Consider the following 15,845-nt stretch of genomic DNA (forward strand, 5'->3'; position numbering starts at 1 on the left):
CATATTGCAAAATTTCCTTCCCTTTCAAGGCTGAATAATATTCCACTGTATGCATATACCACATTTTACTTATCTATGCATCTGTCAATGGGCATGGGTTGCTTCCATAATACATGTTAGTTACTGTGAACAATGTTGCTATGAAGTTGGATGTACACATATTTCTTTGAGACCCTACTTTCAATTCTTCTTGTAATATATATCTAGAAGTGGAATTGCTGGATCACCCAGTAATTCTATTTTTAATTCTTTTTGAATCGCCACACTGTTTTCCACAGTAGCTATATCATTTTTACACTCCCACCAACAGTGAACAAGTGTTCCAATTTCTCCCCATTCTCACCGTTTTCTATTTTTTAATAGTAGCCATCCTAATGGATGTGATGTAGTATTTCATTATGGTTTTGATTTGTATTTTCCTAATGATTAGTGATGTTGAGCATCTTTTCATGTGTTTCTTGGCTATTCGAATATATTGTTGGAGAAATGTTCATTCAAGTCCTTCCCCCATTTTTGAATTGAGTTTTTTTAAACTGACTTTTAGAAGTTCTCTCTATACTCTTGCATGATTTGCAAATATTTTATCCTATACTGTGGGTTGCCTCCTATGAAGCCCAATATGTAGTGATGGACACCCAAATAGATACAATATGAGGCAGATCCACATTTTGTGCAGTCTAAAGATTGCATTAGTCAGAGCTTTCTTTAAGAAAAGAATACACAGCCCAGCCGGGCGTGGCTCAGCAGCTGAGCGTTGACCTAGGATCCAGGCGATCGGGGTTCGATTCCCGCTCAGGGCACATGCCCGGGTTGTGGGCTGCAGCTGATCAATGACTCTCTCATTATTGATCTTTATGTCTCTCTCTCTCCTTCTCCCTCTCGCTGAAATCAATAAAGACATATTTTTAAAAAAGAAAAAAATACACAAATACAAAGGAGGCACAAAAACAGTTTATATTTAAAATTTAAAAGTCATAACAAATTACAAATTTAAAAAAATCACAAGGGTCAGACATCATCAAATCCAGAAAAATACCACAATTTAAAAAATTTTAATTAACTGCCTAATATGCCTGGATAATACTTTTTCCTACATATTTTGGCTCTATCCTCTTTGATTTCTTCACATGAAAATCACTTCGTCACATATTGTTCTATAGAGTTAATAGATATTCCAGTCTTCCCATTAGCATAATTGATTGAAACTTATTTTTATTATTGATAGTTTAGAAGAGTTTCTTTCCAGTCCACAATTCAATATTGGGAGAATCACAAACATTTTAAAATTTGTTGTCAAATTTGAGAAAAACCTCTATCACATTTCTTTCACATATAAAGAACATGTGGGAGGATTTTCCACATTCTAGTTCTGGATTCTTACACTTCAAAAGTCGTCCACCTCGTTACCCATATACTTCTGAGCTGGGTCCTGAATATCTGCGTTCATTTGCTGATACTGTCTCTGGCCCTCCACCTTCGCGTCACAACATCAAGTGGCCCAGTTGACAGCAGGCCTTTGAGCAGCTATAATAGATGTCACTTACTATGGACTCTAATGTCCATGAACCACATACATTTATTCCACTTTACTAACTCAGCTTTCCCTTAGCCAGATCCCCGAGATGCCTGCAGCCATGGTAATGCTTCCAGATACAAGGACAGTTACGGCAGAAGGAAAGTTAAAGTGTAAAGAGACAGCAGTTTCTTGAGATGAAAATATTTGACTTTTGAAACCTTTACAGAAAACATAAGACCATGTGAACATACCTCTAGGACCCCTCCTGTGGTGCTCAGAGGGGCTTGACGGTTTTGGACCTGCGGTTTGGACACTACTCTTCAGGAGCAGTGTTCACAAACTTGAGCACATTCATAGAGGGGAGGTAACCAGGGTGGTCAAGGCTCAGGACTCTCTGTCTTCTGATAAGCAGTTAATGGAACGATCTTGGGACAATTCAAGTGGTTCTCAAGTCTGTCTTTTGTAGTTGGGGTCCTTTTGAAGTGAAAGTAGTATTTTGACTCAATATAACAAATCACTTTCTAATGTTTGGTCAGTTTCAATGTAGAATCGACCAGCTTGTGAAATGCTGAATTTTCTCTGTGGGACTGGTTGAAGAAGGGGCTAGGTGAGAACCAGTGGTGGATTCTCTGAAGGGGAGACCCAAATTAGGTAGCGGTGGTGATGGGGAACGGGGAGTGCAGTGATAGAGCCTAACCTTGGTGCTCGCTTGCAAGTCTGAGATTTTAGAATGACTTTACTATTAATCTTATTTGACATCTTAGCCAGGTTTTAATACTTGATGTATAGAAAGTTTTAAAAATAGATGGAGCTGCTTTTAAGGCGAAAAAAAGTTTGTTTTTTTTTTAATCCTAAGGGCAGCAATAATGATCCATTTTAGTTCTATTTATTTTTACACATTTGTTTGTTTAAAGCTTGATTGTAGCATAGGGTTAATTAATACAGGAGGTTAAGGGTTGCAGGTGTGCGGTTGCTGGGTCTAGAGAAACTTGTGGAAAGAAAACATCATGTTTGTACACGGCCGTTTTGTGGGTTTTTTTGTGGGAAGTGTGTGGGGTTCATCAGTTCGGTGGAGTAGCCTACCAGTGACGCCCAGGATGGTGAGATCCAGGGGAATAAATGAGTCAGGGCTTTCGGTTGCATGGGACAAACACAGCTGAACTGACTTGAGGAAATAAAGAAGAGGGGGATCGATAGGCTTCAGGGTTAGAGCTCACTTCAGTCCTATTTGCCTCCTAAGGCTCAAGAGACATCCCCTCTCCCTCAGCTCTCCTTCCCCTGAAGCTGGCTTCATTCCCATGCATTCGTGGTGGCTGTTATCACTGGCTTGCATCTTTCCAAATTACTTATCCTAGCTTAAAGGGCTTCTTTTCCTGAGCTGATTCCGCAGAGCCCCAGGTTGGCTCTGGGGTGGCAGTACTGGCCCAGGAGCTCAATCACCGCGGTCTGGAATATGGTGACCCCCCCCCGGGCTGCGGTGGGCAGCGGGAGGTGCCAGCATCCCGGTGCCACCCGCTCCTGGGCCAGAGAGGAGGGAGAGACGAACACTGAGAGCACGTATTCCAAAATCCCCAAGTTACGGATACCCACTATATTTGGGGCAAAGTGTTTTGGCACTGCCTCTATATGTGGTTATAGTTGTTAAACTTAAGAATTCAGGACATCTTTCCCATATCTGGATAGATACCGCGTCGCGTTTTTACTTTCTCCCCTCCACGGGGCCGAGTCAATGAAGATGCACCGAAGCAGCACCGAGAAAGCCGGGAGAATTCATACAGTGAATCTTTACATTTTAGTGCCCTCTTTAGGTAAAGTAGCTCAGAGCGCTCTCAAGAATCAATTTTTCATCGTGACCACACCCCGTGTAGGTGACAGGAGTATCACCGTCCTGCCCTTGCAGCTGGGCAGCTGGGCAGCTGGCGGCATGGCACCCCTCCGCCAGCTCCTCGGTGCCTGACCTCCGAGGGTCTCCGCCCCCCGCCGCGGCGCCTCTCCGGATCCTCCGTCCTCCGCGTCGCAGGAGCGCGGCTCCGGGGCTCCGCGGCCTCGGGATTCGCCCTCCGCGCAGCCGCGCCCGCCCCGGCCTCGCTCACCTTCTCAGGAAGGTCCCCTGGCCAAGGTCTGGCTGTCCCCCCGTCCTCTCCCCAGGCCCCCGACGGACGGGAGGCCCGCGGCCGAGCGCCCCGCGGGGCAGCGCGCGCAGATGCAGCCGCGGCGTCCGGCGGGAGGGGCGCCCGCGCCGCCGGAGGTGAGCGGGCCGGGCCCTTCGCCCTCCCAGGGCCGGGGCGCGGGGCTGCGGGCGGGCGTCGGGCCCCGGGGCGGTAGGAAGGTGGCGGCGGAAGGGAGGCCGGACGAGCCCGCGGGGAGCGGACGGAGGGCAGACCGGGCGGGCCCGCGCGCGGCTCGCGGGCGACGCCTGGAGAGGGAACGGCGGCGAGCAGGGCGCTGCGGGGCGGATCGGGGACGCGCCGCGCCGCGCCGGGGCCGCCGAGCTGCGCCGGGAACCTTGGGGCGCCCGGACCCCGGCGCCTTCCCGAGCCCGGGCTGGAGACATGGCTTCGCGCGCCCCCGCCGCCGCCGCTGACTCGACACTATCGGCGGGCCGCGCGGGGGGCGCGGCGTAACCCGGGGGTGGGCGGCGGCGCGGAGCCGCCCGAGGAGCGCCGGGCGCCGTGGGAGCGGAGGAAGATGCCGGCACAAAGGCGAGCGCACGCCGGGACCGCTGCGGGGGGCGGCGGGGCGAGCCGCTGAGGGGCGCGCCGGGCGCGCTCTGCTGCCCTGGGTCCCGGGGTCGGACACGGCAGCGCACAGTCCCTCGGCCCCGTGGCAGCGGCCGCCGCAGCCCGGAGCTGCATGCGACGCGCAGCGGCGCCCCGGCCGCCGCCAGCTTTCCCCGCGCGCTCGCGGACCGGCCGGTGGGCACCGGGGCCGCGGGCCGGCCGACTGCGGGGCGCCCTCCCGCCCCCCGCGTCCCTGTCTGCAGCGCCCCGGGTGAGTGCGCGCCCGCGCCGGGCCCTCGCCGCGCAGGTACCGGCCGGCGGGAGGCGGCTTTGTTTTCCTCGCTCGCTCTCCGACGCTGTCATTCATTTGACATTTCGACTTCCGCCCGAAAACGCGGGTGCGAGACTCCGGGACGCGCCTCCTGGTTTGGTCATCCCGGAGAGCGCAGACTTTGGGGTGCCCTGAGCATCACTGGAGGCATCTTCCTTTTAGATTTGGGACGTGCCGCGAACACCCTCCGCCGGGCTTGGGGCCTGGAGCGGCTGGGGCCGCAGATTCAGACGTAGACGCCCGCGGGGACGTGCGGCTGCAGAGGGCTGGCGCTCCGCGCCGTCTTCCTCTCCGTTGGCCGCGCTCGCGCTTTTCTTGGTGGTTATTATTAGTTTGAGGAACATCTTTGCAAGCGCGTTTATTTCCTGTAGAGTTGGGCGTCTTTGGAGAGGATGCAGAGAGCTCACAGAGTTCCGGAGGATCAATAGATCCGACACTCGGAGGAGGCAAGCACCGACGGTCGTCGTAGATGGGGTGGACGGTAGGTGGACTTCCCGGGGGCTCCAGCCTTTCTGGCATGTTTTCTGCTTTCACTGTCCTAGAGTCAAGCCAACTTTGAATACTCATTGTATCTATACCTTTGTAAAAGTGGGAAACTTCTCTTTTCTTGAGTAGTTTTCTGTACTTGGTCATTTAGAAAAAGATTTTAACATAGTAGAGTCCTCTATTAGACCTGGTGCAGTTTCATGTATTCGTTTGTCTTAAAGGTATGGTTTTCTTTTTTACTATTTCTTCAGTTCCCTCAAGGGCTCATTTCTTCGTTGCCTAGAGAGAGCTCTTCTCCACCCCCCCCCCCCAACAGATGGCAGTGTGTTTTGAGAGGCTGTCTTTAAACTGACACTTATATTACCTATACGCAAAGAAGGATCCGTTATTAGGCTCATCTTTGGCTTTACTGAAGCAAGAGGCCTAATTTGAGTGGGGATGTTACTAATGGTGTGAAAATGTGGAGGTTTCTAATCTGTTTGGTCATCAGAAGATTCCTGCAGGGGTTGTTTACATGGTGTGGGGGACAGATGGCATCCCTTGCAGACAGGAGGAGCCCAGCATAAAGGGTCACTGTATTCCTTAGAAATGATCCACTTCACTGTTGGGAGGTGGAGTAGGGTGAGGTAGAGGGTGGGGAAAACATAATTTTGATCTCTCAAGGGAGAGATTATAACCTTACCATCCAGCAGTCTAACCAGTTAATTTCTTCTTTCTTTGTACATTTAAAAAGTCATAATTAAGCTCTTTGTTTTGATTATTTCTTTGGCACCTTTTGGCCTCATTTGTGGTCATGTGAAGCAGTTTAATCAGTTATATTAACAAAAATGTCTTTGCATTTAATATTATCGTACCACTTATGAGGGGAAAACAGTCATAACTTTCTTAGCTCTTGTTCATTCAACAAATGGCTCCTTGGACTCCTAGTGTCTCCTAGCTCAAAGGGCTTTAGTGCAAACTGCATTAATTAATTGAGAAGGAGTTTCTTCCACCATCTCTATGACAGGTGGTTTCCTAACTCCCAGCATTTGCCCCCGCCCCCATGCTTCAACTATGGATAGCTTTACCATTGCCTCCATTACGGCATTGAGCAGTCTTTGGCAGTGAATCTTTGTGAATGACTGGAGTCTGTGAAGAAATCAGAGCCATTCTGAACATTTGAGAGATAAGCCAGCTGGAGCTTTTCTGCTCCTACCACTATTGTAGATTGTTTATGTGCTGCAGATTGCAACTAGGTTACAAAATTGGTCTTCCCTCTCTGTGACTGTGAGGGAAAAGATTCCAGTAAATAAATATTCACCAGCCATATGACTAAATTTAATGAAGAACATGAGCAGTGTTTGGTCCCGCTGAATAAAGTATGGAATAAAAATAAGCATTGGCTCTGTTTAAGGTGGGCAATGGGATCTTGGGAGAAAAACATATTATTCTTTTAAAGCCTTTTCCACCACTGATCTCAGCAAAAGGCAAAGAAACGAAGGTTGTTACCTGTAGTTGAGGACAGATGCTGTAGCCTTTCTTTTGGATCAATGTGTTTTGCAGGAGAGGTGGCTGTTGGGCTCTGTCCAGTTTCAATGTGTGCTCTGGCATCAAGGAAAGGATCTGTCATTCAAAATACTTGTTAAATCTGTGGGTGGTACCTGTGTACGTCTTGCCAGGTTGCTGTCTCTCTTGTGAAGTGTTCCTTTAAGAGCACTCTGAGGCTCCAGTCCTGGGGCTTGCTGTGGACCTGGCCTGGATCCACTACATTCTAGCATGTTATGGCCTGCTTTCTTGGGTACAAATGGAACCAGTTTTTCATGGTGTGTTGGATAGGGAATTTCCAGGTCCATTGTGAAAAGACATGGCATGAAAGAGAGAGGACTGTATTTGAATGTTGGTTGACCTGACAGAGAGGCAGAGGTTGCTTGTTTGCACACAGGATGCATTTTGTATGGAGGATATGAGTGAGGGATTAGAAAGGTGACCAGACCTTCTGGTTTGCCTACAGCAGTCCCAGTTTATTCTTGTTCATCTATCTTATCAAATTATTGAATGCATCCCCTTTCACATAAAATTGCCCTGGTTTGGATGATAAATTATACGGTCATCCTCCATGTTAAATAATCTTGACTATTTTACCACCCTCTCCTGACCTCACATTTTGAGTCTTGCTTTATTTCAGTCTTTTACTGTTAAATGCAAAGATAAGAAAGGTTAAAAACAAACAAACAAACAAAATACCATATAAAAAATAGCAAGGAAGAAAGAAGACTAAGGTAATTGATTGCTTGTTATCTATTTACACATATAGGAAATAAAATAGTTATGTCCTTAAGTTGTTAGGTGTCTAGCCTGGCTCTGAGACTGTGTTGTTACTGTCTTGAAGAACGATAAGAATTAACACTTGCCCATTTATGTAGGGCTGACTCGAATTGGGACAACTCGTGTGACTCGGGAGAGGAGCTGCAGCAAAACCTGTTTGTAGACCTGATGGGTGCATGGCTGTAGCAACTTTGAATGCAGATTTCAAGATCTAGTGTTTGGTCCAAGTCTTGGATATTTACTGAGAGTTCTGAACACAAATGTTGTGAAGACTTGACTCCATGTTCTCCTACTTGCCAAGCTCTCTGGGCCACAAGAGTAATAGAAGAGCCTTTGTTTTCTGTCCTCTCTTCTGACTCCAGTCTTGGGTTTGGGTCTCAGCTTTTCATGAAGAGGCCTTGAGGAGGAGAACTTGTGGAGCCTGCTCACCATGTGAAAATTTTTATAGGGGGTTTGAGATTGTGCAGGTGACCTGGTAGAGGTTTGCGTTCGAAAGCTAGATAATGAAGCTTATAGCACCTATTTCTGCAACAATTGCTATGCTCCTTTGCTAAAGAATCCCGTTTCTAATAGTTCAGTTGCAGTGGTGGCCAGTAGGTGTTACAATTAATTATGGCTGTCACCTTTTCCATACTCTGTTCAAATCCTTAGAAGCTTGGTCAGCATTCCTGAATAAGAAGAAATTTATGCATTTCCTTTATAAGTAGGATGACTGTAATTTTTTTGTCCAGACAAGGACATATTTTAGAATAAAAGGGTATACTAACTGGATGGAGCACCAGATCAAGAACTATAATCTGGGGTTCTCCCAGGGAAATTATGAAGTATGATTGTCTTAACTATGACCCAAGTCTAACTTTTTTTTTTTTTTAAATATATCTTTATTGAATTCAGAGAGAGAAAAGGAGAGGGAGAGAGAGAAACATCAATGATGAGAGAGTCACTGATCGGCTAGCCCGCAACTCGGGCATGTGCCCTGACCGGGAATCGAACCCCGATTGCCTGGATCCTAGGTCGACGCTCAACCGCTGAGCCACGCCCGGCCAGGCAACTTTTTTTTTTTTTAAGACTTTTTTATTGATTTGTAAAGAGAGACCAAGGGAGAGGGAGCGTGAGAGAGAAACATCGATGTGAGAGAGAAACATAGATTGGCTCCCTTCTGTATGCCCCCTAATAGGGATTGGGCCCTCAACCTGGGCATATGCCCTGATGGAATCGAACTGGCAACTTTTCAGTGTATGAGACAATGCCTGACTAACTGAGCCACAGTGGTCAGGGTGTCATTAGCTTTTATATGAAGAATACCCATAAGATAGAAAAATGTCCTTAGTGTCTAGATTTGTTCATCATATGTATTTATATGTATTTGTTTACACAAACATTGATCATATGTCTATAGATATGCACATTGTGGGGTTGAAATGAACTAGTTAAGAAGGCCTGATCACTTGGAAAATTGTGGCCTTCATCACCTCTTTTATGGATTGAATTTTGAGCTAAACTCTATGCATCCAGCCTTTCCAAACTTTAGTTCATCTTCTCACTTGTGTAGCTATAATACTGACTTGTTGGTATAATTTTCTTGCTTGAAAACCTTTAACAGCTCTCCATTTTCTGTTTAATGCTCAAAGTAAGATCCATAGACAGTTAGGTGGTTAAAAAGAAAAAGCAATTACAAATTTCATTCATTCCATTACTATTTAATTTATTTACTTATTTATTTAATTTATTTTTATTTTATTTTATTTTATTTAACAAATATATCTTTATTGATTTCAGAGAGAGGAATGGAGAGGAAGAGAGAGAGTTGAAACATCAGTGATGAGAGAGTGATCATAATCGGCTACCTCCTGCACGCCCCCGACTGAGGATTGAGCCCACAACCGGGGCATGTGCCCTGACTGAGAATTGAACCCTGATCTCCTGGATTCTAGATTGATGCTCAACTGCTGAGCCATGCCCAGCCAGGCTATTTATTTATTTTTAAATCCTCACCCAAGGATTTTTTTCCATTGCTTTTCAGAGAGAGTGGAAGGAAAAGAGAGAGAAGGGGAGAGAGAGAGAGAAACATCGATGAGAGAGAGCTACATCGATTGGTTGCCTCCCCCACACTCCCTGACTGGGGCTGGGAATCGAGCCTGCAACTGAGGCATGTGCCCTTGGCTGGAATCAAACCCGGAACCCTTTAGTTGGCAGGCCGGTGCTCTAACCACTGAACCAAACCGGCCATGGCCCACTACTATTTTTATTGAGCACCTTCTGTGATTTAGCCTCTAATATAGGTGCTAGGGATAACCAATGAATAAAACAAAGATCCCTGCACTTGTGAAGTGTTCATTCTGTTGGGAATGGAGCAGTGGGAGTGGGAGACAGATGATAAACCAAGTAAGTAAATTATATAGCATGCTAGAAGGAGGTGAGTGCTTTGGATGAAAGAGAAAGTAGAACAAGACAAATATGGTTGAATATGCTTCATGGTGAAAGAGACCTTAACAGGGACTTGAAAGGAGATGGGAAGGGTTACTCATGCAGATACCTGGAGAGGGGGGAGTGTTCCACGCAGAGGGAACAGCCAGTGAGAAGGCTCAAAGGTGAGAACGTGTTTGGATGTGTTCAAAGATTAGCGAGAAGATGACCAGCATGACAAAGTGGGATGACCGGGGGGAGTTGGAAATGAGACCAGAAAGGTGGTGTAGGGGCGACAGAGTACGTAGGGCCTTGAGATATGAGAGAAATTAGGATTTTAGTAGAAATCCCATTATATTCTTTAAACTCATAATATGAAAAAGTGTGCTTATGCTATGAAAATTGCACTGTTTAATATAGCTTACATTACATATAGTGCACTTTACCTTGGTTAATATACTTTTTATGTCATTTGCCTCTTATTTGTTAAAATACCAATTTTTTGTTGTTACTGGTCTTAAATTTTTGTTTCACAAAAATAGGTTAGTGGCTCAAAAGTGGTTCACTGAAGAGTGAAAATAGTGATGAAAATAGTAATGTAAATGTCACAGTTCAGTATGTCATAAACATACTTAGAGAACTGAATCTCACTGCAAATATAAAATGTGACTCTCTGTGTATAAAAACAAAGGAATCTGTGGGAGTGATGATTTCCAAACAGCACCTGAAATTGCAAAGTGCAGATGGAAGTATGATGACTGTCTCAAAACTGTTTATGATAGGGTTTACCATCCATTCGCTCCTAATCCCCAGTCGCTGTCTGTTTTGAAACTTCGTCTAATAGTGGCATGAAGCCATGGGTGTTGTGGTGTCATTTTCAAACAAAGCACAGTGGCTTCTCTGTTATACTATTGAAGTTTTCCAGGACAAGCACACAATAAAGCTTTCCATTACAAAATTAATGTATTATATTGCTAAACATAGGTAAGAGACTAAAACTCTTGTAGCATCATTAAAGGAACCTCGTAGCAAAAATCAGAATGAGTCATATTATTGAAGAGACACTTGGAAAATCAGCTGGAAAGTTAAAGACACACATTATCCTTAGAGAGAAACCAGAAGGTATTGACAGGATTCCATTGTCAAATGACACGGTTGGCTGTTGCATAATATCATGGAGTCAGAGTGTGAAAGAGCGATTACTATCAAGTACACGCTAGTAGATATTTCACGTTATGGTTGGATGAAACCACCGATGTCATGCAGAGCATGAATCAGCTCTTGGCATTTGTTCAGGGAGGAGTGCTTGGTGATGTTTTGTTCATTTATCGCTGAGAACTCGAGCTATAAGGGAGGAGATTTTTCTGTTCGTGTACCATTGTTTATGAAACTGGAAAAGTTAGTCAGGGGGTAGGACCGGCCATGTACTAGCGTTATGTTCAGATAAGAAGGTGATGGCTTTGTGAAGCAAAGAAGTTGTGCCTAGAAGCCAATCCACAGGCCGCTCCATTCACAGAGAAGATAGAGTGCCTTCTGATCTTGAGGAATTACTAAAAGAAAGAGTGAAAACTGGATACAGTCAAATTGTGATCCCTGGGTGTGTGTGTGCAAAGTGACATGTGGGCGCGGGAAGGTATAACACCCCTCTGTGCAGACGTATGCTGGCTGCTTAGGGAATTGCACTCATATAATGTTTTATCTGTGGCGTAAGGAAAATATTTCTTCACGACAGTGATTAGAAATGATTTCTCTTCTGTCAGGTGGCACACCTCAGCAGTATACTCTACCCATAGCGAACCACGTTGAGGACGGGGAGGGAAGGTGAATTGTTAAAACATTCTGCCGCAATCTTAGTACTAGGAACTTAATAAAAGAGTTGGAATCTGCATTGACCATAATGGGTTAAGGTGGTAATATTTTCAGTAGCGGACAGTCCTTTAAGTAAGCGTATTACCTCTCAGTGACCCCTTGGAGGAAGAAGAGCACCAAGGTGATTGGTGACAGAGTTGGAACTGTGACCTGTGAGAACAGTTTCAAAGAACTGGGCATGCTGAGCAGCAGTAGAAATTAACTGGACGCAGCAATTTAGGCCGTCTTTTTCTTAAATGTATAGGGACTTTCACACGTCCGTATTTTCATCACTCATTTCCCATAGTACACGGCAGGCAAGACTAGTGATTCCGGTTAGAATTACGTGCTGGAGGAAAATCCAAATTTTGTTCTGCAGTTGAGGAAAGATTGGAAAGGGCCTGCGAGCGAACTAGTTCAGGCTTCCTGTGAAGAAATACCCCTTTCATGCTCTTAACAAGTGGTCAGCAAGTCCTTGGGAGGTCGCCTCTGTGCTTCCTCCACTCAGCAGTGGGGTGGTGGCCTGTGGGGCACTCTGGTTTGCTTTAATCAGGCAGGGCTGCTTTCCACCCCCTGACTCCGCTCCACTCATCTCTCCACAGGAGGCACTTGCCACCTGGGATGCCCGCCAGGTCTGCTTGCTTCTCCAGGCTCCTAGCCCCATCGTATTCCTGTGTACAGTTGAAACAGTGGTTTTCCCCACCATCGCCCACCTTCCACTCCTGGAGAATAAGGCATTCCTAAGAGCGAATGCGGCCCCCTTCCTCAGTGATTGACCCTAACGGTGGGGATAGGGTGAGGACCATAACTGCGGGGGAGGGGGTAGAGGGAAGCGTGTTTGATTTGACATCTCCCCCACCCCACCACTGATAGTCATTTGGGAATCACTATTTTATAGCAGTAAAGATCTGTTTTAGGTGGTACACTGCTTGTTTCCTGTTAGTCGTTTTGCCAACTTGATTTTAAGCACTCTGAATATATGGAAACTTGGCCGACCCCTCTGTATAATGCCCAGTATTGATCACAGAGTGAATATACAATAATCAGTGCCTGATGGCTGAAGGAACCATCTGTTTCTCATGGACCATTATGAAAGGCTATTATTTATATATAAGTCAGATATTAAGTTGGCACAGATGCTAAAAGATTAAAATTTTTGTAGCTTTAAAATGGCAGGAAGTCAAGTCTTGGAGGTCTGATTCACTCAGATGATTCTCATCTCAGAAACCTCCTTCTTTTGTAAGTTATTTAACTTATTGCTATTGAAAGTGTAGTCCACACACCAGCAGCATCTGCATCACCTGGGAGCTTGTTAGATGTGCAGACTTTCAGGCCCCATGCCAGACCTACTGAATCAGAATCTGCATTTTAACAAGATACCCAGATGTGTTGTAGACACAGTAAGTTTGAGAAACATTGTTTTAACTCAGAATTCAGGAATTTAGGAGGAACATTTGTCTTCAAAGATAAGTAATCTGGAAACGAAGATTTCATCCATCTATGGGTGAGCTACTCAGTGCTTTCTGTCATGTGGCCTGGAATTACCCCACCTCATGGAGGAGGTTGTCAGGCCAGAAGATCTATCTGTAGGAATGCCCTAAAGTAATTTAGTAAGTGGGTGATACTTAGATATTAGACAGGATGGTGATTTCAAGAAGGTGAAGTGCTGTTGGAGTAAGAAACTAGGAGAGCTTGGCAAAAGTAGAAGACATGGCCATGTAGCCTAAAACCAGAGATAAGGGAGGAGGTCATCCCTTCATGATTGGAAACAACTTGTAACTCTTGGGACTTGTACTCATCTGGAATCCAACCCCTCCAGATGCAGCAGGTCGTAAATGAAACCAAGTGGATGTGTTGTGCGTGGAAACCTTGTGAAGTGGTGAGGATCATAGAAGGCATATCAGAGGGCAAAGAAGTTTCACTGCTCCACTCACCCAGTTGTTGCCACATGGGAATTTGGGTCCAGCATGACCAAATCTTTAAATGAAGCTAAATATGTAAGTTTGTATGTAAAACATCTTTTGAGTGTAATATGTTGGTAATTAAAATGTTTTTAGAACAGCCCAGGTCAAACAAAATTTATACGTGGCCTGCATCTGTTTTGCAGTCCTTGTTCTGGAGCAACAAAATGTATGAGGTGGCATGACTACTTGGCTTTTTTAGTGCAGGGCACTAAACACAGGTAGAAGCAGTTTGGTCCTGGTAGGGACCATTTTCGAATTTTACTAAGTAAAAGAAATAAAAATACATAAAGAAGGGAGCTGCATTTGCTTTGATGACCTGATTTAAAATATATACCTAAAGAACCTCAGTAACTAACGGTGTTTGAAGGAAAGAATTATATGCCTAAAGGAATAAAACTTAGGTCCTGTAAACTCTGAAAGGGAAGTAAGCATGGGGTTGGGATGATTGTAGGAAATGGAGACATGGAAACTACTTGGCACCCCCAAACTAGGAATATGCATTGAAAAAGGGTGGGCTGGGAGGCTAGACTCTACTTGGACTTTCTTGTGCTGGGAGAGAAATGTGAGGAGATAGAATTTGAGTTAATTTATCTTTAGCATCTTGTTGATTTGGATGGCTGCTGATATTTAAAGTTTGTTGGAATTGGGTTTTTAATTATAGGTTGCTAAGTTAAAATTAGCACTTTATATATTTTGAGAGTGAAAACTAGGGGAAGGAATCAAAATTCTTTCCAAAGACTTATTATTGATTATATTTCTTGTTAAAAACAAAATTCCTCATGGGTCAGGACTGTTGATTATTTGTCTTTGCATCCCCAGCAATCAGTGAATGTTTGTTGACCTGAAGTGATTATAAGACACAATATAATTTATTTTCTCTTTTGGTAAGTCATTCTGTAGGTATTCATTTTCCTTAACTGATTTAAAAAAAAATAACAGCTTTATTGAGAGATTCAATATGAAATTCACATTTTAAGGCGTATAAATTAGTGGATTTTAGTATATTTACAAAGCTGTGCAACCATCACCATTACATCACTGTGTAATTCCAGAACTCTTCCCTCCTCCCCCCCAAAAGAAACTCAGTACCCATTAGCAGTCACTTCTCCAGACCATGGTAACCACTGTGCTGCTTTTTGTCCCTTTAGATTTGCCTATTCTAGACATTTCATATTAGTAGAATTATACAACATGGAGTCTTTTGTGACTAGCATCTTTCACTTATAATGTTTTCAAGGTTGACACATGTGATAGCATGCATCAGTACTTCACTCTTTTTTCTAGCAAATAACATTACGTTGTATGGATATACCACATTTTGTTTACCTGCTCATCAGGTGATGAACAATTGAGGTGTTCTCACTTTTTGGCTGCTGTGAATAATACCTCTATGAGCATCTGTGTAAAAGTTTTTGTGTGGATATATGTTTTAATTTCTCTTGGGCGTATATCTTGCGGTGGAATTACTGGGTGGTATGGTAACTCTACATTTTTCATTTTGGGGCTCTGCCAAACAGTCTTCCAAAGTGAGTGTATTCATTTTACATTCCAATCAGCAGTGTTTAAAGGTTACAATTTCTCTATGTCCTTGCCAACACTTGTTACTGGTTTTCCTTTTGTATTTTAGCCATCCCAATGGATTCGAGGTGGTATTTTATTGTGGTTTTTATTTGCTTTTCCCTAGTGACTAATAATGTTGAGCATCTTTTTGTGTGCTTATTGGCATTTGTATATATTCTTTGGAGAAATGTCTATTCAAATCCATAGCTAATTTTAAAATGGAGTTATTTATCTAATTATTTTTATATTGTACATATTCTTTTTATATTCTGGATACTAGACCCTTATGAGATGTATGACTTGAAAACTTTTTCCTATTCTGTGGATTGTCTTTTCACTTTCTTGATAGTATCATTTGAAGGACAAAAGTTCGTAATTTTGATGAAGTTCATTTATATATACATGACTCATTCTTGTGCATTCGGTGTCATACCTATCCTTGTTGATCTTCTAATTGTTCTATCCATTAGGGAAAGTGGAATAGTGACATCTCCAATTGTTGTCAAATTGTCTATTTCTTCCTTCAACTCTGTTAATTTTTACTCTTGTATTTTGCAGCCTTGTTGTTAGGTGCACATATGTTTATAATCATTATGTCTTTTTTTAAAATTTACCCTTTTTTTGCTACAAAATATCCTTTTTTTCTCTCTAGTAACAATTTTTGTCTTAAAGTCTGTTTTGTCTTATATTAGTATTTCCACTCCAGTTCT

General features: G+C 44.1%; 1 protein-coding gene and 1 pseudogene across 1 annotated transcript in view; one reads left to right on the forward strand and one right to left on the reverse strand.

The window, feature by feature from the left end:
- Nucleotides 1–3,396: 3,396 nt before the first annotated feature.
- LOC148092585 (uncharacterized) lies at nt 3,397–4,599 on the reverse strand (annotated as a pseudogene).
- The window catches only part of HECW2 (HECT, C2 and WW domain containing E3 ubiquitin protein ligase 2), a 291,378-nt gene continuing 279,966 nt past the window's right edge, over nt 4,434–15,845 (forward strand). Inside the window, exon 1 of the mRNA XM_087819690.1 lies at nt 4,434–4,507. The gene's annotated coding sequence lies outside the window, so the exon portion shown is untranslated. The remainder of the gene's footprint in view (nt 4,508–15,845) is intronic.

Source organism: Miniopterus natalensis, chromosome 8 (genome assembly GCF_054644295.1).
Source record: "Miniopterus natalensis isolate mMinNat1 chromosome 8, mMinNat1.hap1, whole genome shotgun sequence".
NCBI lineage: Eukaryota > Metazoa > Chordata > Mammalia > Chiroptera > Miniopteridae > Miniopterus > Miniopterus natalensis.